This window comes from Hyperoodon ampullatus (assembly GCF_949752795.1).
Source record: "Hyperoodon ampullatus genome assembly, chromosome: 2".
In the NCBI taxonomy this organism is placed as follows: Eukaryota; Metazoa; Chordata; class Mammalia; order Artiodactyla; family Ziphiidae; genus Hyperoodon; species Hyperoodon ampullatus.
In genome coordinates, this window is record NC_136915.1 from 113,938,944 (window position 1) to 113,966,802 (window position 27,859).

A 27,859-nucleotide genomic window follows, 5' to 3' on the forward strand; every position below is an offset into this window, starting at 1 on the left:
ACAGGATCATCCAGCTGTGGGGAAAATTCTCCATTCTGCCCTGCCCAGAGACGACGGTCTAAGCATAATCCACTTTTCATTTAGCCTCTTGCATGTTCTACACTTAATGAAAAGCAGCCTGCAATCATTTACTCAGTGCACATGCACAGAGGTGCCTTGGGGGGTATTCTGCTGCTCCAGTTAAGGGCCCAAAGGAAAACAGAACACAGTTCCAGCCCTCAGGTAGGTTCCACTCTTCGAAAGCACTACTGGATGCCTGAAACACCACCCAAACCACAAGACCTACTGGGGCTGAAGAGAGCAGGTGGTGAATTCAGGGACACTCAGACTTTTACGACAAGACTACCTCCCTACAGGAATCAACTGGGGACAGATCATGATGTTTTCGAGCCAGAAATGACCATAACTTTCTTCTCAAAGGGGTCTGACATCTGGGGAGCATCATGCCTCCCCAGGGAAGGGTTTGGGATCAGCTGCACATTTCAAACTCTAATTTATTTCTTTTGGCAGAAAGTAACTGAAATCGGAATCCAAGTCTATTTTCCATCATTTTTAGAGGAAGAGGTGAAGGGAAAGGGGCCAGATGCTGTCTCCTCTCCTTTGAGCTTCTTCTTTTGTTCTAAAACTCAAAGCCTTTACATAAGAGGCAACTCCACCTGCTTCTTGGTTTTGGCCAGTGAAAACCTCATCGGCCAGCCCCAGCCCCATGGGGAGACGAGTGTGCACTGGATCAGTGGGAATGCTCACTACTTCACAGATTTCCTTGCATTCTCTATCAATCACATGTCAATAAAAAATAAACTATCAACCATTTTTAATAGCAGGAAAATACGTCAAAGAAATCTGGCTGGATTAGAAATGTTTTCTATTTGTTAAAATGTTGAATTATCATCTTTTCTTTGCTGTCTGAACTCCAGTGAAGCTTGAAATTGATATGGTTCTTTGGGTGATGGCAGCAACTCAGGGCTGGCTAATTAGCTGCCGTACACCACATGTGTGTATGTACACACACCTGCTCAGCCCCCACTCACTGCTATCCAAGGGCCAAAGGGACTCATAGGGCTGGAAGGGAGTCCTGTGGTCAACTGGTCAACACTTCTCCCCTGCAACTCAGAATTTTTCAATAGAGTAATATCTTTAATACACAGGAATGCTTAAGAATTATATCCCAACAGATGAGAGATGTTTATTTAAAGCCATTTATTCCTAAATGCCCCAAAATATTAGAGTGGGTAAGTAAATTGGAGAATAGCCAGTGATGGAACACTATGTTGCCACTTAAAGCCACTTCTGCAGAGAATATTTGAAGATATCAGGAAAGGTTCATGATATAATATCAAGTCAAAAACCCAGACTCCGGGCTTCCCTGGTGGTGCAGTGGTTGAGAGTCCGCCTGCCGATGCGGGGGACACAGGTTCGTGCCCCGGTCCGGGAGGATCCCACATGCCGCGGAGTGGCTGGGCCCGTGAGCCATGGCCGCTGAGCCTGTGCATCCAGAGCCTGTGCTCCGCAACGGGAGAGGCCACAACAGTGAGAGGCCCGCGTACCGCAAAAAAAAAAAAAAAAAAAAAAAAAAAAAAAACCCAGACCCCAAAACTGTAAATATGGTATATTCCCAATTATTTTTTAATTTTTTACTTTTTTAATGTAAAAAAAGACTGCAAATATATAGTGTCATTCTATAAAGTGTCAGGGTACTCAATTGTATTACCTCTGATGATCTGAGTACAATAGGTGCTTAATAAGTGCTTCTTGAAACTACTTAATAATAGTACTTTTATTTTTACCTAACATTTATTAAGTACTGACTACATACCAGGTCCTAGACTATGCCTTCTATACAGATTACTTCGCATTCTCACCCTACAGATGAAGTCATAATGTCTCCATTTTACTGATTAAAAAACAAAACAAAACAAAACAAAACTGAGGGTCATAGAGACAAAGTGACTTTTCCAAGGTCATACAGCTAGCCCAGACTTTAGCTATAAATCAGATTTTTCTATATACCACGCTTCCCCCCTGCCTTCAAAATGAACTAGGCTCCCATGTGAGATAGTGAGTTCCTGTCATCTTAGGAGAGGTTGGCTACAGCCATCAAGGGTGCTGTAGAGGGGATTCCTAGCAGGGAAGGAGGGTGAACCACATTCCTGCAAGATGCCCCTATCCACGTGGTCCTGTTCTGCTCCAAGCCATGAGCCAGCCCTTCACAGATCTGTGACTTGTTGATGACAACAATCTGTTATAAAGCACTGCTGTAGGGGCCTACCATGCAAGGTGGACATCGGCAACCCACTTTTACAGAGGAGGAAACTGAGGCTCCAAGAAGTTACCTAATTTGTCCAAGGACATGGCCAACAAATGGCCAAGTCAGGATTGAAGAAGCCAGGATTTACTCCAGATCATCTACTTCCAGGTTCTGTGCCCTGCCTGTGCACCAACACCCCACCTGCCCGGCTGGTCAGGCCTTTCCAGCCTCCAATTTCTTCAATGAGGCTTCTCAGAACTGCTCTAGCCCTTCCTCCCCCGAGGCTGTGCAGACTGTGATGGAGTGTGTTCCCAGCTTCTGAGCCAGCCATACAAATTGCTCTCCCGGTCGCCTTGTAGCTTCCAAAGACAAGCCAGAATTGTAATGATTACCGTAGATTTTCCAGAGACTTTGAAGCTAAATGTATTATATTGTTTGGAACATTTGAAAATAACAGAAAACCATGCAGGCAGAGTCCTAGAGGGGCACTGAACAGAAGTTAAATATCAGGTAAAGATGTGCAGGTGCCTTCCCCAAAGTATGTGTGTGCGTGTGTGTATGTGTGTGTGTGTGTGTACATATGTGATCCATTCATGATCTTTGTCACTGGCTGGAACCCCTAAAGGGGAAGAGGTAATATCATCTAAAGTCTGTATCTACTGAATTAAGATTTACGTTTTGTGCATTCGACTTGGGAAATAATTGATTTAGAAATCTTTTCAGTTTAATAAGGTCAACTTTTCCTCCAATTTCATGGAGAGGCTCCACAATTGATTGACATTCAGCATCAGCTTAATACTGTGGCTCTGTAATGGTTGTCCTAATTAGACACTTGCTAATTAATGCTATGCAAATTAAAACCAGCCCCTTATCCGCTAGCCAGGAAGACTGCATTCATGATTGCTGTTCTCTGCGGAGACAGAGCTTCTTTCCTCAACCTGGTGCTTTCATACCAGTGCCAGCCCCTGCCTTCCTCCTTCCTCTGCTCTCATCCTGCCTCTTTCTCATAATCTCTCATTCTCGTCCACTCTCCACACCTTTCACCCTCATGCTCATCTCTTAGCTCAGGCTCATGGTCCCAGGTTGAGCTGCCTGATTTAAGTACATCCCTGGCTCTTCCTGGCATTCTCAGAGTGACTACCCAGCCTGGTTCCTACCAGAAGTCAGCTACCAGAATCCTATTTTGGTCACTCATGGACCAGAATGGAATCACTCAGACCCTCTGCGTCCTTGGATGTCCAACTTGCAAACAGGGGAAACAGGCAAAGCTGTCACGATGGGGTAGGAGGGTGGACCCTGGGGGCTTCAAAGGGCACCTGGATCTCCGACAGGCCTGAGGAGGGAGAAGTTCCAAGAAGCCAGGGTGCCTCATAACTAAGAGGTCTCTGGAGCTAGGCCCTGGGCTTGCCATCAGAGGGCCCAGAGGGTCTGGGCCTCCTCCACGGTAAATGCCTGGCTTTGGACAAGCTGCTTCACTCTTCTAGGCCTCAATACCCCCCAGTAAAATGAGACTCTTGGACCAAATAGTCCCTGAAGCCTAATGGCTGATGGCACTGGGCACACACTGGCCATGACACATACACGGGTCATAGGGACACTCCCAATATTTCTCTTTTTTTCTCCTTTTCTCAGGCATTTCTATACATGATAAAATTGTGAGTGTGAAATAGTCAGCAACAAAACTCACTCATGCCAACTTCTCCTCAAATAGAACGAGATAGCTAACAAAGAAAATTACCATTGTCTCTTTCTAAATAACATGGGATTTGGAACCAAAAGGCCAGAATTCAAGTCATATCTTTGCTGCTCACTAGCTATGTGACACTGGACTTGTCACTTAACCTCTCTGGGCCTCTGTTTCCTTCTCTGCAAGCCAGATGTAACAGCACCAACTCTCACAGGTACTGGAGGATAAAGTAAAATAATGCATATGAAAAAATTCATTCTTTTTTCACACACAAAAAAGCTCACATTCTCTCGTAGCCAAACACCCTTTCTCTTGCTGCACAGATGTCAGTGCAGGTAAACTCAGCTGGTTCTCAGTCAGGGGCTGCTGAATGCACCTCCAATATCAGCATTTTAGGGTTGCAACAATTTACAAAGATGCTCCCCCAGGCATTTCAGAAAGATAGTTTTGGCGTCCTGCAATGGGTCAAACATTCATTCACTCATCCATTCACACTATAAATATTTACAGAACACTTAACTATGCCCAGGCCCTGTGCTGGGTACTTGCAAAACGCCAGGGATTCCCCCACTCCATCCACCCCCAGTCCGCTGAGCCTGAATCCCACCTGGCAGACAAAGGGCAGATGAGTAGGGCCTGGAAGAAATGGGCAGGAAGCCCAGGCTGCGAGAAGTGACCTACAAGTAGCTCCTTGAATGACCAGGACCAGAAGAGGTGACCCTAGAGAGGCAGCTGAACCCGAACTGACCCTACATCCTGAATGTGAAGTGAGGAACACAGACTAACCCAAGGCCAAAGGAGCTTCATAGAGTACCTTCTCCCCAAAGATGCTGTTTGCTAAGGATGCAGGCTCTCTGTGCAGACAAGGAGGGCACAAGACCTTCTTCTGCTCAACGACCACCAGGGCTGAGCATCAGCCTGGGTACTAGAGACCAAGCTCCAGGCACCTTCCACCTTCTTGAGCTCTCTGTGTGGGTGTCTTTACCAGGTCCCAGGGGCTGTCTCTCATCACCAAGATGGAAACCCCAGAAGGACAGGATTTCAAATTTGTTTGTCCAGGGCTTCCCTGGTGGCACACTGGTTGAGAGTCCGCCTGCCGATGCAGGGGACATGGGTTCGTGCCCTGGTTTGGGAAGATCCCACATGCCGCGGAGCGGCTGGGCCCGTGAGCCATGGCCGCTGAGCCTGCGCGTCCGGAGCCTATGCTCCGCAACGGGAGAGGCCACAACAGTGAGAGGCCTGCATACCGCAAAAACCAAAACAGAACAAAACAAAACAAATTTGTTTGTCCACTTCTACATCCTGGCACCTCAGACATTGTCCGGCACATAGCAGGTCAATAAGTATCAGTTGAATGCTGAATATTTGAATGAAAGGAACAAAATTTTGAGATGTGTCAAGGAGGTAGACACTTCCTTCCTGAACTCCCAAATACAACTAAAGGAACATGATAAAAACAACAGCCTACATCTACTGTGCGCTTACCATTGCCAGGCGCTGTTGTAATTGCTTTAGATCCTCGGAGCAACCCCATGCGAGGCCCGGGGAGGTTCCGTCACTTGCCCACCATCCCCAAGCAAGGACAGAGTAGAGGTCAGGTTCCAACCCAGGCAGAAGTTAGACCCAAAGGTCTGTGCTCTCTCCACCCAGAGAGTCTCATGACACACGGGCTGCCTGTCATCAGAACATCGCCTTCCATGCCCAGTCTTCCTGGGCAGGACTAATCTCCCCATCTCACCCCACTCTCTGATGAGGCCCCGGTCATGTCACCATTAAACCCCGGTCACTTAGTAGCATGACAGACAGTCAGCAGCCTGACATCAGGGCTGGGGGTCTGCATCGTTGTTGTGAGTGCAGCCCAGACCAGGCCTGGTATGGGGCGGGCAGGCAGGAAATGCTTGTGGAGTGAAGGATGCCAATGGTCTCAAAATGAAACTCAAAAAGTCAACATCATAAAGTCAAGTTTCATTTCTCTGTGGCCCTCCACTTTGTCACTCCCAGAAGGAGATGGAACCTGATGGCTGAGGGACATCATGCAGTTAACACAAGGGCATTCGGGTCTGAGTAGAGGGTGGCCTGGTAATGGTTAGTGAAACCAGCACAACGACCCCAATTAAGAAGAAATCATCCTCCCCAGGCCTCGGCTCTCCCGCTGTGCGATGCCCCAAGGAGGAAAAAATGGTCATTTGGGAGACCAAGCTACCAAAATATCAAGTCAGATGGGTCACCCCTAAGGCCACAAACATAATTCCAATTAAGGAGATGATTTCCTTTACAAGGTCTGAGCAGAGGGGAAATGGCATATCATGAATTCTCTACTGCACGCTTGCTTATCATTTATTTTCCTGCCCCACTTACAACATCGGCAAAGATTCCATGCAATTCAGTCAAAATGTTTTATTATATACTTGCCATGTGCCAGGCACTGTGCTAAGTGTAGGAGGTAGGAATACACATGATGAGGTCTTTCTGAAGGCAGTTTGGGGCTTGCTGCTCCTAAAGTAGCCAAGAGCTGGCCTACTAGGACTCTTCCAACATGAAATAAGCACTTAACAAATGTTTGTTGGGTGAATGAATGTGGAAGGGTCAAACTTTTGAGCTCTATACCAAGGCAGAATGAAACCAGAGGGGGGGTTGAGTCTCCTCACCCCATCAGGGAGTATGCAGGTGGGAAGGATGCCCACCAGGCACCAACAGCCCAGGCCATTCTAGAACTGAGGGACCTTGACCCCCACCCCAGAATAATTGAATCAAATCTCTGCAGATGAGGCCTGGACACTGGCATTTAAAAACTATTTCAGCGATTCAAATGTGCAGGCCAGGGATGAGAACTGCTGCTCTAGGGGCACAAGAAAGAAGTGCAGAAGGCTGGGGCTGACATCATAGCCTTGAGGAGACTCTGTTGAACAGTTAGTCATATGCATAAGCAGTGGAGCTCCTTAGAGTTAAAAGGAAATGTAGGGCTTCCCTGGTGGCGCAGTGGTTGAGAGTCCGCCTGCCGATGCAGAGGACACGGGTTCGTGCCCCGGTCCGGGAAGATCCCACACGTTGCAGAGAGGCTAGGCCCGTGAGTCATGGCCGCTGAGCCTGCGTGTCCGGAGCCTGTGCTCCGCAACGGGAGAGGCCACAACAGTGAGAGGCTCGCGTACCGCAAAAAAAAAAAAAAAAAAAAGGAAATGTAAAAGCCATCTAGTTAAATGGCTCATGACTCTCCTCTGTAAGATTCCTGGCATATAGTCATTCAGTCTCTGCTTGATTACCTCCAGGGACAGGGAACTCACTTCCTATCAAGGCAGCCTATCTCTATGTTGGAAAGGCTCTGACTTTTTCACAGATCTGGCTTCAGCTTTCTCAGGTGCTTCGCCCCCAATAAAGCTAAACAAACAAGTGCCTCTGTGAAGCCTCACTCTGATTTTGGCATCATATGTGCCTATGCAAAAGTCCTCAATAAGTGAGCCCCTCCCCAAGACAAATACCAATAAAAATATAGACACCAGGCCTGGAGGCACCCCTGGAGGTCAGCTCATCCCCACCCTTCATTCTTCATGAGGACACTGAGGCCCAGTGGGGCTGGCTCGGCCCCTATCAAACACCAGCCTGTGTTGAAGCAAAGCTTAGAACCTGGGTATTGGGTCCCCCAGGCTTATGCTCACGGGGTAGGCATCCCTGCCCACCCTGTCTCCCCTGTTTCTGAAGATATAACAACTCTAAATTTATCTGTTCTCCAACAGCCTAGATTCCTATACTGGAAGTCACCTCCAAACCTCTCACGTAGCCACTTTATTTCCTTCTCCAATAAACAATCTGCTCCTGATTACCTTTCATCCTCCTCTGCTTGTGGAATGTGAGCACTCTTGGCCAGTCAGCAATTAACATCACTCTTGTGGTGTCAAAAAGCCCATACAGCCTTCTCCAGCTTTGATGAATGCACACCTGTCACTATGCATCTCATTCTGAAGGTCCCAGTCCCTGCCATCATCTTGGGAGAAGCACACACTAAAGGTCTCTTGTCCTAGTCAGAACATGCATCCTGGCAACCTGGGGGGTCCTCAATTACAGAGAACCACTTAATCTTTCTTCACCCCCGAGGTGTGGCAGAGCCCTGCCGGAAGGCTGCTCAGTTTGCCATCACCATGATGGGTTCTCCTTGCAAATATCTACTGCTACCCTCACCAAGACCATGGTCCCCATATTTCCTCCAACTTGCAGGAGCCCCCCTTTTTTAATGTTCTAGAATGTTGGGGACAAATAACTGTGCTTTCTGGATGGCTTGCTTTGAAGTTGTTTTCTTTTCTTTTATTAAAACCTATCTGGCCCCCAAACCAATAAAACAGCAGGAAATCACTCTGCTCTGCAGAAGGCTGTGTGTGCACACTGGGTTCCCAGCTAGAACTGAACCAGCCCAGACAGGGCTTGACCCAGGACTGGGCTTCTCTCTCCCCATCCTGCCCCAGGACATACACCAGACTCCTGGATTCTCTGCAGGAGCTGTGGTCAACCAATTGCAATGAACTGGGTAAATGCATCTTCAGATGGATAGAATCTGAAATAAGAATTCTCACCACCTGACAGCCACAGAGAAGCATGTGTTGGTTTAAAAGACACAAAGCAAGGCCTACAGACTACCCCCACCCTTCATCTCTCAGCCCCATCACCCCCCCGTCCCCCAGTTCTCTTCCCTCTTTTCACCCTCCAGCCCCTGCCTCTCTCCGCACTAGAGGCTGCTGCGGTGGCAGAAGCAACACCATGATCCCACCTACACCTTCCAACCTCATCAGAGGTTTGCACAGCCCACTTCTCTGCCCACTCCCAGCCTGGTACCCAGAGGCAAGACCACTTCCATCCCCACGCAGGGTACAATCAACCCCTGAGCCTGGCAATGTTTGGGCCAAATGAAAATTTTAAGACGCCCAGAAATCACATATGGTGAGAGAAACAACCGCCTGGCAGGCTCCACAGACATCTCTGAAGGCTGGAGCTTCCCGGATCAGGAACAGCCCTGTCCTGTGTTTCCCCTGCCACGTTTCCAGGCTTCCCAGAGCAGCAGCCCGAGGACAGCGTCACCCTCCTTCCACTTCCACACCCGCACTCTTGCCAGTAAACGTGAGACAGCAAGTCCTCCAACCCAACGCACAGACTCAGCTGGAAGGGGCCTCCTGGGCCGTCTAGTCCAACTCCTCCCACTTTACAGGCAAGGAAATGGGGGCCCAGAGAGGGGCTCTGTCCTAGCCAAGGCCACACAGCAGTAACAGAAAGGGCTAATCTTGCCCTGAGTCTTCTGAGGCCTGGGCCGGTGTTTTTCCCACGTCCCCACTCTGCCTGCCCATCAGTCGCACACTCCTGAAAGAGGCAGTACCCCTGTCTGATTCCTCTCCCACCCCTCTGCAAGTCCTCAGTTCATGTTTGGGGAATGACCGTTTCTTCTATGGCTCTCAAGGGCAAATCAGGAGAAATAATAGTCACCTAGTCCAGGTTCTCCATCTTCTTTTTGCCTAAAACTCTAAAAGCTTAAACATAAATAAAGGGAAATGGTCTGGAAAAATAACCAGTTGGCATGGAACAATTGGCATTTCAAAGCTGCATCAGAAGTGGAAATACTGTTTTTCAGAAATTCAGCACAGCCATGAGTTGTTAACTCCTAGCCATTTGGCACAAGCTTTTCGATTGTTTGGATGTGATGGACGATGTTGATAGAAGTGGTGGAGACCAAACACGGCTATTAATAGGCTGAACGTGGCACTTTTATCTCTCTTTCTCACTCACTAGCTCTCTGGCACCAAACTGTTGCCAACCAGCCTACCTTTGGCTCTGAGGTGCCATCACCTCCAGCAACAGGGCACCACAGGAGCCGTGTTTCCCGCCCATGTCCGAGCAAGTTCATCCTCGAGCCTAAAAGGCCAGGGCTGCTGGCCAACGTGGGCTGCTCATGTGTGCAGAGCTTCAAGGGAATCACAAGGCCTGAAGCCTCCTTGGGTGCAGTCCCCACCTCGCACAGAGCATGCAGTAGATTATCACAGCTTAGGGGAGTCAGGAAGCTCTCAATTCCCCCATGTATTTCTCTTATCCACCTCCTCCCTGCAAGAATTTGAGGCAACCCCGATCTCAAGGCTGGAGCACATCCACCCTACTTGGCCCAAGACAGAAGGATCCCCACGGTTCCCTAAAGGATACTGCTTCTGGGAACTCTCTCCAGATTCAAACTCTACAAGGATTTACTGAGCACCTATGACATGTCAGTCTCTGAGCTCACCCATTTTCATATAGGATCTCACTTAATCCTTACAACAAGGAATTATTGTCCCCACTTGACAAATGAGGAAACTGAGGCACACAGTGATCACACAATTAGCTGAGATCACATGCTTAGTAAAGGGAGGAGTCTTCTGATTCCAAGTTCAGGATTGGAGAGGACCCTGGCAAAGGCCCTTTTGGGAAGTGTGCCCTGCACTCTCCGTGGGTATGATCACTTTGCTGCAGCTCTTCTGAAGCCTGAGCTGCTGGGTCTCTCCCTCTGAGCACCACGTGTTTCCCCAGCCCCAGAGCTCCCTGATCCTGGCCAGCTGTCCTCAACCTGCATTGGCTCAGCCACCAGGGAAGCCATGGCAAAGATCAGAGCTGGACTGCTTTGTCTCTAGCACTATTTTTAATATCCATTAAATGAGAGTAAAAATCCTTTCTTCCTTCCGGAGTTATTGTGAAGACCAAATCATAACTGTGGAAATGCTCAACCACCTAGGGATTCCCAGGAGCTCAAAACAGTCTATGCACATGTTGACCATACATATCCAGGTTTGCTCTAGGGAGACCAGCTTATGTCTGTTGTCTAGCATAATTATTAATATGAGTAGCAATTATTAATATCATACTCTCAAAAGTGTCCGCATTTAGACAGTGCATATGTAGAGTGAATCACACGATCACTCTACATGTGTAGCATTTGCTGCCTTAGGGTCTGAGAGAACTGGGGGCCCCTCCCTGCCCTCTGGCCTCCATGTCTCCCAGCTCCCACACCCACCTTGTCCAGTGGGAGGGGTGGTGCTCAGTGCTGCAGACCCTTGGCCAGGGTCCCTGCTACCAGGCTCACAGACAGGCATCATTTTGTTAGATCAAAGTAATTATTAGTAGACAGCTTTAACAGGGCAGTGTCACAGTGCCTGGATTAACTGCAATTATAGGTCACTCCTTTAAGGTTTATTCCATCAATTATGGACAATCTCAGTCACGTGCCTAGCTGCCTTAACCCTTTGTGGCTTGAATTACTCAGCACAGAAGAGGCTGTAACCATGGAGAAGGCTGAATATATTTGCTGCTGAATCATTGCCCTGTGATGTCAGTTTAGAGCCTCCCCGCTTAGGAGGCGCTTTCTTGCAGTTTCCTATTTGATCTCTGAGAGATAGGGAGAGCCACTCCCATCTCACAGATGGGAAAACTGAGACTTGGAATATTTAAGCAATTACCCAAGGTCACACAGCTAGGAACACCAATTCTTAGAACACTGTGTTGCCAAAACATTGTTTTCTTTAGCAATCAATGAGTGTGACCTGCACTGGAACCCTTCGGAATGTGACCCTTGGGCTTCAGTAGTCTGACCTGGCCCCAGGGCGAGGCATATGGGACAGCATCTGAGGGCATCCAGATGCAGGTCTGCCAAGGAGTCAGTCCAATGCATCAGATGTTGCATGCTCGCCATGCAGAGTCACCCTGTACCTGGAGCAATTCAAGCGGCCTTACTGTCAGAAAGAAGAAGAAAAGAAACTCCAAGAAGAAAATGTCCACACCAGAAAAATATACAAACATGGAGACCCAGAACCTTCCTTCTTCCACTGTTCAGCAAGGAGAGTAGCCAGAAGGCACCTCTTGCTAGCGAGGGGATGGCAGGACACCCACAGGCCCCAGACACCTAAGGGTGTCTCAGTGTTGAGATGAGAGAAGCCAGGGGAACACTTCCTTCTACTTCCAGAGCCTTTATTTGGGCTCCTGCTCCATATCTACTATGCCCTGCACCGGTCACAGAACGCTAGTTCAAAGATCTCCGAGATCCCACAGTCCAAAGCCCCATTTTAAAGATGGGGGAACTGAGGCACCAAGCAGGAAGTGCCCTGCCTATGACCCAGCTTGCCAGGGCCGAGCTGAGAGGGAGCGGAGGGCCTTCCCCTCTGCTGGGTTCTTGCTGCCCGTGGCTGTGAGCTGCCGCAGGGAACTGGGGGGCCGTCTGCTGTGTCTCTCGTGAGAAAGTTTGCTGCTTCCTTTCTTCCATCTCTCTCTTTCCTCCGCCCTCATCTCACTCTCCTCACCCACATTTCTTCCCTCTTGCATTATTTCTATTTCCCTGTTTTCCAGAAACAGGGTTTAAGACTGTCAGCTAGAGTTTCTAGGTCTGAATGGAACTCACTGTGCTGGAGCCCCCAGGTTCCCACTGGGTAGTCACCCCAGACTCTAGGCTGCTTTGTGGCAGGGTCTGGGTCCTATTTGTCTCTCTCTCCCCATTACTTCACACAGGGCCTGGCACATAGTAGTGGATACTCAGTAAGTACTCGAATGAATGAATGAGTGAGTAAATGAATGAAATACCATGCCAAATTCCCAAGGAGAGGAGAATCAAGCAAAATGATTCCATTACAGGTCTCATCATTCAGGTAGTAAATAGCACTTAGAATTGGGGGGGATTAGAATTGGGGTAGGGGAGGGAGGGGAGTCTGAGTCACCTTTAAATTCCTCATTCCACTGACTGAACAGATACTTATTTGTTTAGAATCCATTGTTTAAGCCTTTAAATATAACAGGTGTGATCAAAGGCCTAGGAAAACAGAAACTGCAGCCAAGCTCTCCCCCCAGGCTCCTCAGCCTGGAGAAGCTCTAGGATCAGAGAGATAACCCTGCAAAGGCGGTGGAACAAATGATGCTTGTGAGGAAAACCTGTCTTTCCAGCCACAGCCGTTTTCAATTCTGCAGAAGTGGCTTGGGGGTCCCTGAGAGGAAGAGCAAATGCTGGGGCTCCCGGACAACCACTGCAGTTGATGACTTGCTAAGCTTTTAAAACCCGGGTCAAAGCAAAGGAAAAAGACTGTACAGGCCAAAGGCACTGACATCTCTCCACACAGATGTCCCTGGCTTCCGGGCAGTGACTCCAAATCAGCTGCCTCTTGTCCCTTGGGGCCAAGTGGACTGGGGGCGTGGGGAAGGGTTAGGCCCAGGGGAATGAATTGCTTCATTGAAGAAACCCAGCTGGGCCCAGGACTGTGAGCTGTGGGGAGCCAGCTGGGCTGGGGCAGGGGTGGGGGGCGAGTGGAGGGTGCAGAGAGAAGGTATTCCTGCAGGGCTGGGAAACGCCAGGCAACTGTGAGCTATGAGGGTCAGAGGTGCACGTTCTTCCTGGAGAACTCACCCCTCTCCCTCCAGCTGCCACCAGCTGCTGAGCAAGGTGGGACAGCCAGGAGACATGGGTCAGGCGGCCAGAGGTAGAGAGACAAGTACAGAAGAAAAGGCGTGGGAGCCAAAAACAGAGGTGGTCATGGGTGTGGAGAGTGTCAGAGCTGGGACAGTTCTTGGAGTCTTCTCATCTTACAAAGCAGGACACTGAAGCCTAGACCTGGCTGAGGTCAATCAGCTGCCAGGTCCAGATCTAGAATCTAGCTCCCTAGACCCCCTACTCCAGTGCTCCTTCCGCCACACCATGTAGACTCCACAGCAGTTAATATAAAACACAAACTGTGCTGAATGGGAGAAAATATTTGCAAACGATATGACCGATAAGGGGTTAATATCCAACATATATAAACAGCTCATGCAACTCAACATCAAAAAACCAAACAACTCGATTAAAAAATAGGCAGAAGGGGCTCCCCTGGTGGCGCAGTGGTTGAGAGTCTGCCTGCCGATGCAGGGGACACGGGTTCATGCCCCGGTCCGGGAAGATCCCACATGCCGCGGAGTGGCTGGGCCTGTGAGCCATGGCTGCTGGGCCTGTGCATCCGGAGCCTGTGCTGCCGCGGAGCAGCTGGGCCCGTGAGCCATGGACGCTGAGCCTGCGCATCCGGAGCCTGTGCTGCCGCGGAGCAGCTGGGCCCGTGAGCCATGGACGCTGAGCCTGCGCATCCGGAGCCTGTGCTCCGCAACGGGAGAGGCCACAACAGTGAGAGGCCCGCGTACCGAGGAAAGAAAAATAAAATGGGCAGAAGGCATCGACAGACGAATGGATAAAGAAGATGTGGTACATATATACAATGGACTATTACTCAGCCATAAAAAGGAATGAAATTGGGTCATTTGTAGAGATGTGGATGGACCCAGAGACTGTCATACAGAGTGAAGTAAGTCAGAAATAGAAAAACAAATATCGTATATTAACACATATATGTGGAATCTAGAAAAATAGTACAGATGAACCCATTTGCAAGGCAGAAATAGAGACACAGATGTAAAGAACAAACGTATAGACACCAAGGGGAGAAAGTGGGGTATGGGGTGGTGGTGGTGGGATGAATTGGGAGATTGGGATTGACATATATACACTAATATGTATAAAATAGATAACTAATAAGAACCTGCTATATAAAAAATTAATTAATTATATATATTTTAAAAAGGGCAGAAGGATGGCAGGCCACATTGGCCGGTCATGGCAGCGTGGAGCCAGGCCGCGGCAGCGACTCTGCTCAGCGGAACCCACCGCCTTCCTCTTCTCCACTGAGCTCAGTGCATGTTTGCCTCGCAGACTGAGGGGGAGCTCAAAGTGACCCAAATTCTCAAAGAAAAGTTTCCTCGAGCTACAGCTATCAAAGTCACTGACATTTCAGGAGGCTGTGGGGCAATGTATGAAATTCAAATTGAATTGGAAGAACTTAAGGAGAAGAGAATGGTCCAACAGCACCAGATGGTAAATCAGGCATTAAAAGAAGAAATCAAAGGTATGCACGGGGCTTCCCTGGTGGCACAGTGGTTGAGAATCCGCCTGCCAATGCAGGGGACACAGGTTCGAGCCCTGGTCTGGGAAGATCCCACATGCCGCGGAGCAACCAAGCCCAGGCACCACAACTACTGAGCCTGCGCTCTACAGCCTGTGCTCCACAACGAGAGAAGCCAACACAATGAGAAGCCCATGCACCTCAACGAAGAGTAGCCCCCACTCACCACAACTAGAGAAAGACCATGTGCAGCAACGAAGACCCAACACAGCCAAAAATAAATAAATTAATTAAAAAAAAAAAAAAAGGTATGCACGGATTGCAGATATTTACCTCTGTCCCCAGACACTGACCATGCCCTGGCTGTGTAGATGTTGCTGCTAAAACCTTGGATGAATCTTACTGCCACCATTCTTTCCTAGGCATGTGACAAAAAATTTATCTATTTTATTCATAGACATTTCCATATTGTAATTATAGAAGAATACGGCATCTATTTAGATGTTAATTAAAGGCAACAGACAACTAAAAAAAAAAAAATGGGCAAAAGAACTGAATAGACATTTTTCCAAAGAGGAAATGCAGATGGCCAACAGGTACATGAAAAGATGCCCAACATCCCTAATAATCAGAGAAATGCAAATCAAAACCACAATGAGATATCACCTCACACTTGTGAGGATGGTCATCATCAAAAAGTCTACAAATAACAAATGTCGGCAAGGATATGGAGAAAAGGGAACCGTTGTACACTGTTGGTGGGAATGTAAATTGGTGCAGCCACTGTGAAAAACAGTATGAAGGTTTCTTAGAAAACTAAAAACAGAACTACCATATGACCCAGCAATTCCACTCCTGGGTGTATATCTGAAAAAAACAAAAACACTAATTCAAAAAGATACATGCACCCAATGTTCACTGCAGCATTATTTACAATTGCCAAGATATAGAAGCAACTATCTATCTATATCTATATCTGTATATCTATATCTGTACACACACACACACACAGACACACACACACAGACACACACACACACACACACACACACACACACACACAAAGGAATACTACTCAGCCATAAAAAAGAATGAACTTTTGCCATTTGCAGCAACATGGATGGACTTGGAGAGTATTATGCTAAGTGAAATAAGCCAGACAGAGAAAGACAAATACTGTATGATATCACTTATACATGGAATCTAAAAAATACAACAAACTAGTGAATATAACAAAAAGGAAGCAGACTCACAGATGTAGAGAACAAACTAGTGGTTACCAGGGGAGACAGGGAAGGGGGAGGGGCAATATAGGGGTAGGGGATTAGCAGAGGTAGTAGAGGTACAAACTACTATGTATAAAATAAGTTACAAGGATATATTGTACAAAATGGGGAATATAGCCAATATTTTACAATAACTATAACTGGAGCATAACCTTTAAAAATTGTGAATCACTATATTGTACACCTGTAACATATCATATTGTACATCAACTATATTTCAATAATAAAAAAGTTTTAACTTAAATTTTTTAAAAAGACCTAAATTTTTAAAAACATACAAACTATGCCACCCTCTGCCTAAATCCCTTCTGTGGCTCCCCACGGCCTCTAGGATAGAGGTGAACCCCTTAAGCAAGGCACCTGCACGATCTGACCCTTGCCTACCTCTCCAGCCCCATCACACCATAGACTCAAGCCACATTTTGTCTTTATTCACACTCCTCCAAAATGCTCTGCACTGTCATGTCTCTGGGCCTTTGCACATGTTTTCTGGGCCAGGAGTGACCTTCCTCTCTTGGCCTATCGCATTCCTAGTCAACGTAGACCCAAATACGCTCTCACTACTCCCACTGCCCCACCCTCCCGAGCCACCTCCTCTTCTGTGCTACCTCTGCTGGACATCAGGCCTCTCTGGGAAACAATCTAAGTGCATTAAGTATCTGTTTACTGGGCTGTGAGCTCTTTGAGTGTGGAAGCAAGGTCTTTTTCATCCTCCGGTTTCTCCCTGACCCCCAGCACCTAGCAGAGTGCCCAGTATGTGAGAAAAACTCGATTAATGTTTGCAGAATTAATTATCAAATTAAGGAGTGAGTGAACCCCTGGGCAGCACTGATAGTGCCTTGTTTATGTTCCTCATGAAGCTACTTAACCTCCAGAAGGACCAGCTGCACTCAGAATACTCAACCCCCGATTTTCTCTCTGATCTCCCTCCCTCCCCACGTGGGAGGGCGGCGGGGTCTCGCCACAACCAGGAGTCATGTGAGGTGGTATCTCTGCGGGGAAAAGAGCAACTGAGATCCAGAGGCCCTGAGTAACGCCTCCAGCTTATGTGAACACAGGTCACTGAACAGTGATGGCAAAGCAGCCAGACTGGTTACTGAGGTCACTTTTCCATGAAACGAGCATGTCAATGTGTGGCCACTGCCATCAAGGACTCTGCAATTAGCAGTCCCCTGGCAGCAGGGCACAGCTGTGCGACACCACCCCACAGCACGGCTCCAAGTCTCTGGGTACCTGCTCTGTAGAGGGAGCAGATCCCAGAGCCCAAAAGAGCAGCGAGTCTCCAGAAGACCCCTCGGGGGCTCTAAGTCATGTGACGTGATAGGCCATTAGCCTTGCAAATTCTATTTTCCCTACACAAAGTATGAACAGCATATTATACCTGGTTTACATCCCCTGAGCACCACCAACTGGTAGGGAAGGAAGGTGCCCAACTTGGAGAGACGACAGCGGGGACCTGACCTAGGGGCGGGGGTGAGGAGATCCACAAAGTGGACAAACCACGCACAAAGGGCTGGCCTCGAACCACTGGGAGGGTTGGCTGGGCTTGGACCCCAGCCTGGTTCTCACTTGGCAAGGCCAAGGACTCCCTGCCACATGCATGGGGCAGACCGGCTGGCAGAGAATCTGAGCCTTTCCAAAGCAGCCCCCGGCCAGCCCCAAGGGCATTTCTGGGGGGTTCTGGCCACCGGTGGAAACATTTTGAATAATGGAGCGCAGAGGCAAACACAGACAGGAAAAGGTGCCAGGAGCCACATACCAGAGCTGCCTCTAAGAGCTGCAAACATCTCAGAGGACACCCGGGCGGGCAGGCGGGAGAGAGGCAGGCGGGCAGGGGCCACCACAAGGCTGAGGAGGGGTACACGGGGAGCCAGGGATTTCTAAGACTCAACCTGAGAACCTGGCAGGAAAGGCACTGGAAACTGTACTTCTCCTTTTGGTCTGTCTATTTGTCTCTTATAATTTATCTAGTACTTCCTGAAAGGTCACTGGGTGGCGATTTCAATACTGTAAAATTTGTAGAGATGCTCTCAAAGAAATGTACAAATTTCACAGGTTTATCCTGGCTTAAAGGGAATCTATTTTATTAAAAGTGTCTATTCTGAGTGCACTTTAGGCACTCAGATGGATAGGATTTGGTGACCGACTGGTTAGTGATCCAAAAGGCCTTGTGCTATTAAAAGATTCACTGTGTTTTTTTGCGGGTGGTAAAAAGAAATAGAAATCAAAGGCATTTGCCAAGGTATGGTTTGTGGATGGAGAAGAGAGGGGTGTGTGAGATCACAAAATGCTCTGTTGCCTTCCAGCTCCCCGAAGCAGGAAGCTGGGTAAGAAACGCAGATTAAAAGCAGAAGGATGCACGTCCTGCGAAGGCTCTCCACCTCCTGAAATCTCACAGGACCCCTCTCACTTCCCTCTCTCAGCTCCTCATTAGCTAAATTCAATCTTTGTCATTCAAAGGAAGATAAACAGGGAGCAAGGGCCTGAGGGGAGAAAGAGTCCCTATATTGGAATAAAACATCTTCTACAAGCAAACACCTTCTTCCCCAGCCCCAGTCAGAATTCTCTATTTCTCTCCAAATAGCAGAGCCATTTCCTTCCTGTCAGCCCATTGATGCACAACTTCCTGTCAGAACAGCCGAGGAATCTAGGGAAATGTGTCTTCCTTCACAGCCTCCACTTCAGGTCTGCCGAGCCTCCAATGGTGCCAAGGAGCAGAGTAGAGGGTATCAAGGAAGGGGCCCCTCCCCAACTCTGTCTCCACGGACACCCTCCCCTGAGCCCAGCCCCACCCCAGATCAGACCACCACATCCAGACTTAGTGTACCACATGTCAGCATCTTGGCCCTCTGTCTCCTAGAGATCTGCGTGGGGACCAGCCCTTCCATCTGCAAAGCCACCAGGAAGAGTCTCATGGAGGCCTGGTCATGTGCCATCAACCCCCACTCCTTCCAGCTTCCCTCTCAGACATCCTGGTCTGATCATGAACTCCCTGGAGACTGTCAGGAAGCCGGAGGCCTGCCCTAGGGCTGCAGAGACAGTTTCTGTTTTAATCTGAGAGGGGGAAAGGAAGGAAGGGCTTTTCTAGTAAAGATGGGCCACAGTCAGCCACTTCAGGGTCAGCACTCAAGGCAAACCCACCGTGGAGAAGAAATGAAAACCCTCCTTCTCCCTTCAGATCCCACAATAAGTGGCGTGAGAGACAGGGAACTGGATTAAAAAGTAATTACCTCCATTGACTGAGTCTTCCCCACGTGTCTGCATGATCTCCTTTAATCCCCCCTCCCCAAACTCTATGACGTGGTTCACAACTTTGCAGCTCAGTATCACCTGGAAAGTTTTTGCAACTCCTGATACCAGGTTGCACCCCAAACCAATGAAATCAGAAGGAAGAATGCTGGAAATCAGACATTATTAGCACTATTTAAAGATTCCCAGGTGATTCCAAAATGTAGCAAAGTTTGGGAAACACGAAGGTATTATTACTCCCATTTTCTTAATGAGGAAATTGACACTCAAAGAAATTAAGTCACTTGCCTAAAGTCACACAGCTTGTAGGTGATGGAGTCGGGATTCCAGCTCACACCTCTGTGATTCCAGTATGGAGCCCCCCTCACTCCAAACTTCCTACAGAAAGTCTTTCAGATCTACCAGGTACTGCTCTCCCCTCTCCAGAGCATCCCCAGGGCAGGAGCAAGGACGCCACGGGCAGGCGGGGCAGGGGAGAGTGGGCTGAGTGTATGTGAGGGGCCTCGCAGGGAGTAATGTAATTAGTAGGTTCTGCTCCTTCCTCATCCACTTAAGCTCTCTCCAGAACAAAGCCTTGGCCTAAGAGGATCCCAAGAGGATGGCCAGGCACGAGGGAAACACAGCAAGAGTATATGTGTGTAGATGCGTGCATACAGGACAGCGGGTGCTAAGCAGGGCACACACAGCCTGGAAAGGGTGGGAGCCCTGGGGAGCCAGCAGGTGAGGGGCTAGTGCTCAGACCCGAGGTCTGAGCTCTGGGGTTGATCTGCTTCTTCACCGGCTGTTGGACTCGGGGAAGTTACTTCCCCTCTGAACCTCTGACCCCTCCTCTGTGTGACAGAAGGTCCTTTCAGCCCTGTGCGCCATAGTGCAAAAAATTCCCAGGGCTGCTTTGATGGCGGCCGCATGCTCAGGCCTGAGTGGATGTGGGTATGGGACCAGCTGAGGCCTCACCCCAGGCACGCAGAGTCCATACACAGTTCAGGCGCCCCCAGACCCACCCGGCTCTCAGGGCTGTGTGGCCAGGCCAGGGAGGTCAGCACAGCTGCTGAACATATGGGAAAGGAGCCCCTGGGGCAGCACCCCACACCTGCCTGTCCCAGCCATGATCCCCTGAAATCTGTCAGCTCCCCCTCACCCAGTCCCACCCTGCAAGTTGCGCAGGAGGGGGCTGAGAGCATCTGGAATTGCCCTGCTCACCTGAAAGCCCCCCACTCTCCACCACAGCCCACTGACTCAAGTGCCGGATAGAATCTGGTTTCCCCTCTGTGGTTTATTCAGGGGCCACCCCTTCTCCAAGCCTTCCCTGGCCCTCCCTGACATAATTAAATGCTCTGTGCTACTTCTGTTCTTGGCTCAAACCTCTCTCCTTGCACTGACCATACTTCACCCTACCCATCATCTGCTTACACCTCTGTTACCATAAGACCCTCGAGGGAGGGGTCTGGGTAGGAGTCTACAGAGGCAGCAAAGCATCGTAGTCAGGAGAATGGGCTACCGAGTCAAAGGACCTGGCTCAAGCCTTGCTTTGCCACTTACTGGCCCTGTGACCAAGCCTCAACTTACTCATCATACAATGGGGAAATAAGAGCAGAGACTTCATCAAGTTGTTGTAAATATTAAATGAGATGACACATGTAAACAAGGGGCTTAGCACAGAGCCTATACCTAGGGTAGGAGCTCAGTAAGAGCTACAAGCGCTTTTCTCATCTCCATGGTTCTAGCACCTAACACAAGCCCTGGCCCACAGAGCAAGGCATGTAATAAGTATGTTGAACTGAGCTGAACCCAGCCTGCTGGCAGCCTTCACAGGCTGCTCAGCCTTTCCAGAAACTAGATGCCCCTACCCACTCCCTAACCGGGGCTGGTCTCTGCAGCCACCATGCAGAACGTCCTCCTTCCCCAGAATAAGAAGTGTTAGTACTTTCTGGAGAAGCCCCCTGCCCAGCCCCTCCCACCGCCCCACCTCTGCAGCTGATACCCACACCCCTTCTGTCTGAGCCCCCCAGCTGCCCAGGCTTCCAGGCAGCACCCACAGCAGCCAGACCTCAAGTACCTTCAGTCCCAACCTCAGCCTTCATCAAAGCTGAAGTCAAAGATCAGCAAGGGCTCAGGGAGGGCAGGAGGGAAAAGCAGAAGATGGAGCCCAGCCCAACCAGAGGTCCAAACCCTTCAAAGCAATGATCAGAAACCAGGGAGGTCAGGTGAGTTCTCTCCTCCAGGTGCCTTCTCACCCTCACTTCCCAGAGAGCCGGAGCAAAAGGCACTTGACAATGGTTACAGGTCCAGATGGCAGTCTACGACCTCTGAGAGACAGAACAGTTTGGAGAAATAATGACCCGGGGGACTTCCCGGGGAAAGCTGTCTGTACACAGAGGGGCTGCTGTGAGATTTAATGAAGCCAGTTCCACATGAGAGGGGAGCACAGGGCAGTGTGCCCCTGCCTCGGTGACACCCCTGTGAGGGGGAGGGATGGCCATGCAGCCAGGCGGCAGAAGGACAGACACAGGGCCAGCTGGGAAAGGCTGACAGTCCCCCTCAGGACCAGGAGCGGTTGGGGAAGGAGAAGAGAATGAGTGTCCCCCGTTACACACAGATCTGGGCGGGCGCTCTCACTCCCACTCTTTCCCCTCCTCAGCCCTCCTCCAGTCCCTCCATTATGCAAATCAAGTGACTACACAGATTTGCATAATTCATGCCTTATTAGTACGTGCTCTTGTCAGGCTTTCAGACTTTATAAAGCAATTTTGCTATCTTTAATGGAGTGTAAGAGTCAAGGGGAGAGGTTTTCTGTCCTTTTCTCACTAAACATAAAAACAGACTCTAAATCTTAAGTTGGGGAGAAGGTCAGTGAGAGAAATGAAGTGACTTCCAATTGGACACATGACCAAACACTTTGTTGACACCTTGGCCAAGAGTGTATAAAGGGCGTGGGTGCCAGGCACTGTGCAGATGACCCATCCTGTCAGTCATGGCTCTTGCACAGACCACGGAGTGGTCTAGTCCAGTGCGCCAGAGAAAGTAGTGATTGCAGACACTACTGTTATTAGGTCATCTGGGGTACTGGGTGACTTGGTAACAACAAAACCCCCACCCTTCACCTGTATCACTTTTTTATATTTTATGCAGTACTTTCACTCCACTCTCTTACTCAATTTCCACAATAAGTCTATCCGGTTGGAAGGGAGACATTTTTACTCCCATTTTAGAGATGAGGAAGCTGGGGCCCAGAGAGGTAAAATTTACTCATCAAAAAGCAAACACAGGCTGTCTTTCCTCCATACCAGGGATGGCAAATACCTTGCCACTCCTCCATCCTTCCTTGCCCAAGACAGACATCACAAATCAATCACAGCCCTCATCCCACCACACTCAGATTGCACTTCAGGATCCTTCTCAACACAGCCCTTCTGGCGGCTAGTACCAGTTGCCCAGATAAAACCTGTTTGCTGTTCCTACACTACATCTTGCCAACTCCTCAATACCCAGCCAATACTGTGATGGTGCCGTGAGTTTCTGGGAAGTGCGTATGGGCTAAGCTTAGCCTGGCTGCTCAGCCCCAGAAGCTACAGACAGCCACACATAAGCCCACTCACTGGTTCCAAACGGGCTCCAAATGGAACCAGACGCACCTGCTTTAGGGAGCAGATCCAGAAGAGGGACCCTCATGCCCCCAAGTCTCAAAGGTCTGGGCTCTCCTCACTGCAGGGGCCCCATGACACAGGACCACAGAGGCCCATCTGGACTAATGCACACTTGCTTCAGATACAGCAGGGACCAAACGTATCTGGTTCCAAGACACACCCAGGCCTTGCTGATCCCTGGCAAGAGGTTCACACAGAAAAGGGGCCAAGCACTGCCAGATCCCAAGCACATACTGCCCTGGGCCCTGGGCCTCATCCAACCCCAGGGACACACTTTCCTCCCTTGCACATCGACTGAGGCTCTCCAGACTGGAGAGATGCTCCCACAATCCTTCCGCAATGGGCCCCTCCCACACCCCTGCAAGGAAACCTGTTAAATCATCGTCATTAAACCCTAAAAGTGCTCATTTTGACCCTCATGCACATCCTGTTCTGCCAGATGGAGAAATGTGAATCCCACCATGTCTCCCATCTTCCCCAAACCCTCCCAGCTCCCCGAGCCCCAGGGCAGCCCTGGCCCCTCCCCGCCCCAGATGAAGGACCAGTCCCTCCTTGGAGAATGGGAAGCAGCCTGCCAGTCTCACAGAGCAGGGTGGCACAGTACCCACACCTGCTGGCACCAGCCGCCCTGGCTGGGGGGCTTTCCTTCTGGAACCCACAGGGCTCAGCGCTGGCCTCCTGCCAGGCCCGAGGGAGATGGAACACACCCTCTCCATGCCCACGTCCAAAGGGTCTAGACAATGCCTCCCCAGCCTGAGCTCACAGCCGGCACCTCCACTGCCCGCATCTCCCCACGCCCTTCTCTCCCCTCACTTCCCAGCGAGGTCTCCTGGGCCCCAAATCTGAGCTGCCACTGCAATCATAAATGCCTCACTCTCCAAATCGTCTCTGCTTCCTCGGCCACGGCTCCATGAGTTCCCCGCCTGGAACTGACAGTTCCAAGGCTCTTTTCTGGAGGACCTCTAGGCAGGGAATACCAAGGGCAGGGGGTGTGGGAGCATCTGGCCCTAGAGGGGGAAGAGTTTATCACTGACCTTATTGAGCAGTGATGGTAGTAATCAAAGGACTTTTAGTTGGTTTTCTTTACTTTCACTTTTTTTTTTTTTTTTTTTCGGTACGCGGGCTTCTCACTGTCGTGGCCTCTCCCGTTGCAGAGCACAGGCTCCGGACGCGCAGGCTCAGCGGCCATAGCTCACGGGCCCAGCCGCTCCGCGGCATGTGGCATCTTCCTGGACTGGGGCACGAATCCGTGTCCCCTGCATCGGCAGGCGGACTCTCAACCACTGCGCCACCAGGGAAGCCCTCACTTATTTTTTTACATTCTCTACAGACAACATACCCCCTCACTGTGCGCTTGGGAGCAGGCTGCTCTTCCACGGCCCCTCCCCAGCCGTGGTGCACTGCTGCCCTTAGGTGGCTGCAGCCAGCGTCTACAGGGCTGGCTCACATTTCTGGAGAGGACAGAGCAAAGGAATACATGACGGCAGCCAGGGCAGCGAGAAAGCCCGGCCTTCAGAAGCTCCCCCATCCACTTCTCTTTACAGTGCCATAGTTGGGGAAATAAAGGCATTTGGGGATTGCCTTTGGGGGGTAATTTTGCCCTAACTGCCTATCGTACTTACTAAAGGAGGAATGCATGTTCCTAGGCACTCTGTGTGTCCCTGGTGCTGTTTATCCCTCTAGACCCATCACCACGTGGTAAGGTAGGCATGAGGGTGGCCCCTAAGCCCAAGCTGTCTCCACCACCCACACACGTCGGCAATAAGGATGACACCTGGAAGCAAGTGGCAGAGCCAGGAGTTGACCCAAGGTCTACCCGACCCCATCGCCGCCCACCCTGTCCCCTGGCCTCTCCTCGGGGCTGCCTCCCACCACCCCTCTCTGCCCCCCGCCCGGCTTTCCCTCCATTCATTCACCAAACACTTGCCAAGAGCCCCTATGAGCCAGACACCTGTGGGAGGCTTTCCCAGCCCTCATCTCACGGATCCTCCCAACAACCATGCCCACTTTATGGATGAGCATGCTGTCCCCCCCAGAGAGCCCACACCTGCCCAGGTCACCCTGAAAGGGAAAGGGCAGAGCCAGGGCAGATATCAGGTCACTGATCCCAAATCCAGGGCTCTCTCTTCTCTGGAGCCTGCATTGGGCCAAGACCCAGTGGGGCCCTGGGCAGAGGTGAGGCCAGCCTCTGGGCAGGAGGCGCTGAGGACCAAGGCCAGGCTGGCACTACTAACCCCGCTCCCAAGCACCACACTGGGACCACCTGCAATGACGCTGGGGTTCTGAAAAGCTGATTCCAAGCTAGCTAGTAATGGTGGTTCCTGTGAACCCCACTGCTGGAAGACCCCCAGCATCACCCAATTCCTGAAGGGTATCCTCCTGGGATCCCCGCCAAACCCCTCAGAGCCGACACACTCAAGACAGAACTCATCATCTCGACCACCTCCCAGGGCTCCATCTCCTTTAAAGGCAACACGGCCCTGCTCTCCCCACCCCGTCACACCAGTCTGTCACCGTGTCTTGTAAATTGAAAGAGTGGCCAAGTACTGAGCTAAGAACTTTACACCTGTGTCCTTATTAATCCTCTCTCACAACACCCTGTGGGCTGAGCACCATGACCCCCATTTCACACATGCACAGGCTGAGGTTCAGGGAGACTGGGCAACTTGCCCAAACACACAGCCTGTCAGCACCCGAGCTGTGATGTGAGCCCAAGTGGAGCTGGCTCCGGCACGCTGCCGCTATTCCACCCCTGTCTTTGAAAACGAGCAGGAAGAGGGTGTGTTCCATCTCCCTCGGGCCTGGCAGGAGGCCAGCGCTGAGCACTGTGGGTTCCAGAAGGAAAGCCCCCCAGCCAGGGTGGCTGGTGTCGGCTGGTGTGGGCACTGTGCCACCCCGCCCTCTGGGACTGGCAGGCTGTTTCAGTGCTCACAGCCTCCCATCCTCCAAGAAGGCGTTGGTTTTGAGCAGAGCAGTGAGGGGATCAGGGCACAGTACTCGCTTTGACCCTCACACACCACATCCAGGGTGGAGAAATGTGAAGCCCCCCACATACTACCTACCTCCCTAAAGCCCCCGCCTCCTCCACCATCTTCCCTCCCTTTGCCTCCAGCCTGGTTCAAGCCTTCACCTCTCCTTCTGTAGAACTATTGCAATAACCTTCTAACCAGTCTCCCTGCTTCAAGCTTCCTTCTTTTAGAAACAATCCATCCTCTCCCGGGGCTTGATCACACCACTTGTCTGCTCAAACACTTTCCATGGCTCCCTGTTCCTTTAGACAAAAGTGCAGACTCGGGCTTCCCTGGTGGTGCAGAGGTTGAGAATCTGCCTGCCAATGCAGGAGACACGGGTTCGAGCCCTGGTCTGGGAAGATCCCACATGCCACGGAGCAACTAGGCCCATGAGCCACAACTACTGAGCCTGCGCGTCTGGAGCCTGTGCTCCGCAACAAGAGAGGCCGCGATAGTGAGAGGCCTGTGCACCGCGATGAAGAGCGGCCCCCGCTCGCCGCAACTAGAGAAAGCCCTCACACAGGAACGAAGACCCAACGCAGCCAAAAATAAAAATAAATTAATTTTTAAAAAAAGTGCAGACTCCTCCGCCTGGTGTGCAAGCCCCATGGGCAGCTTCCACGTCCCTTTCCAGTCTTCTCTTCCCAGCACTTCCAGGAAAATCTGCCTCCTTTGTACCCCCCCGAGAACACCAGGCACTCTCCAACTTGGAGCCTCTGCCCAAATTGTGCCATCAGCTTGGAATACTCTTTCCCTTTTGCCTCATGAAGCCCTCCCTACCTACGAAGCCCTCATGACCCCCACTTCCTCTAAGAAGCCCGCGCATGTGAGGAGTCACCGGCATGCCCGCATGTGACACCACACCTCATTAGGGCATTTGTCACAGCCTGCCTCTCCTCAGAGCCATGGCAGCCTGGCCACCCAACCCCCAACCACGGACTGTCCATCTCTTTGTCCCCCAGCATTTCTGGGGCCAGTGTCTGGCACAGAATGGGCTTCAGGGAAAGTCTACCCAGAAGAACATCCTCAGACCTTCAACATATCAATGCAGATCCTTCCCTGACAGTGGGGCCTGTCTTTCCCTGCGGCCAGTCTTAAGCTCATAGCAAATACTCGTTTCCTGAGGTGGTTACTGGGGAATCCTGGCCCACTCACCCCAAAAGGATTCTAGCAATGCCCAGGCTGAAACACTTAGCTGTCTCTCCCCTGCCAGGAAATCTGCCACTCAGCCGGCTCTGTCCCCCACTCACACAGCCCAGAAATAATAGCTCTGCGCTTTCTTGCAAATTCCATCTTCCCAAATGGAGACTTTAGCTCCACCTGTTCAAGAAAACACAAAACAAGTGAAATGGAGCAGGCCTGGGGGAACAGGCACGTGGCCCTGCAGGGGCAGAGGGGCATCCCCGGGCTCCCCTCTCCTAAAGTATCATTCATGCACATGTAGAAAGGCTCTAATCCCGCCACCTCCGCTTGGCCAGCACATCCCAGGTGATGGAGCGTCTTCCCCACGCAGACTCTCACTGTGTCCACACCACAGCCCACCACCGTGGAGACACCGCTGTCCCGTTTACACACGAGACCTGCAAGGATGAAGGACACAGAGACCAGACACAAGGACACACTCCCCCGAGTCGGGCTTTGAACTCAGGTCTTCCGACTCCTGGTCCAGAGCCCTTTATGACACAGGGCTGACCCTGAGAAAAGGGTAGGGGGAGAGAGGGATTAGAATGGCATGTTCAAGCTGATAAAGCAATCTCATCTGTTTTCTCATTTCTCCTCACAAGAAGCCTGTGAGAATGAGTCATCTAAAGCAGGGATTCCCAGCCCCAG

At 50.5% G+C, this 27,859-nt stretch overlaps 1 protein-coding gene and 1 pseudogene across 3 annotated transcripts in view; one reads left to right on the plus strand and one right to left on the minus strand.

The window, feature by feature from the left end:
* Positions 1–27,859, minus strand: part of KCNN3 (potassium calcium-activated channel subfamily N member 3) — a gene marked incomplete at both ends in the record, with an annotated part of 172,457 nt that overhangs the window by 122,276 nt on the left and 22,322 nt on the right. The gene's annotated exons all lie outside the window — the stretch shown is intronic.
* Positions 14,554–15,191, plus strand: LOC307047959 (bolA-like protein 3; annotated as a pseudogene). Its single transcript has 2 exons — positions 14,554–14,842; positions 15,148–15,191. The product of its transcript is annotated as a bolA-like protein 3 (transcript).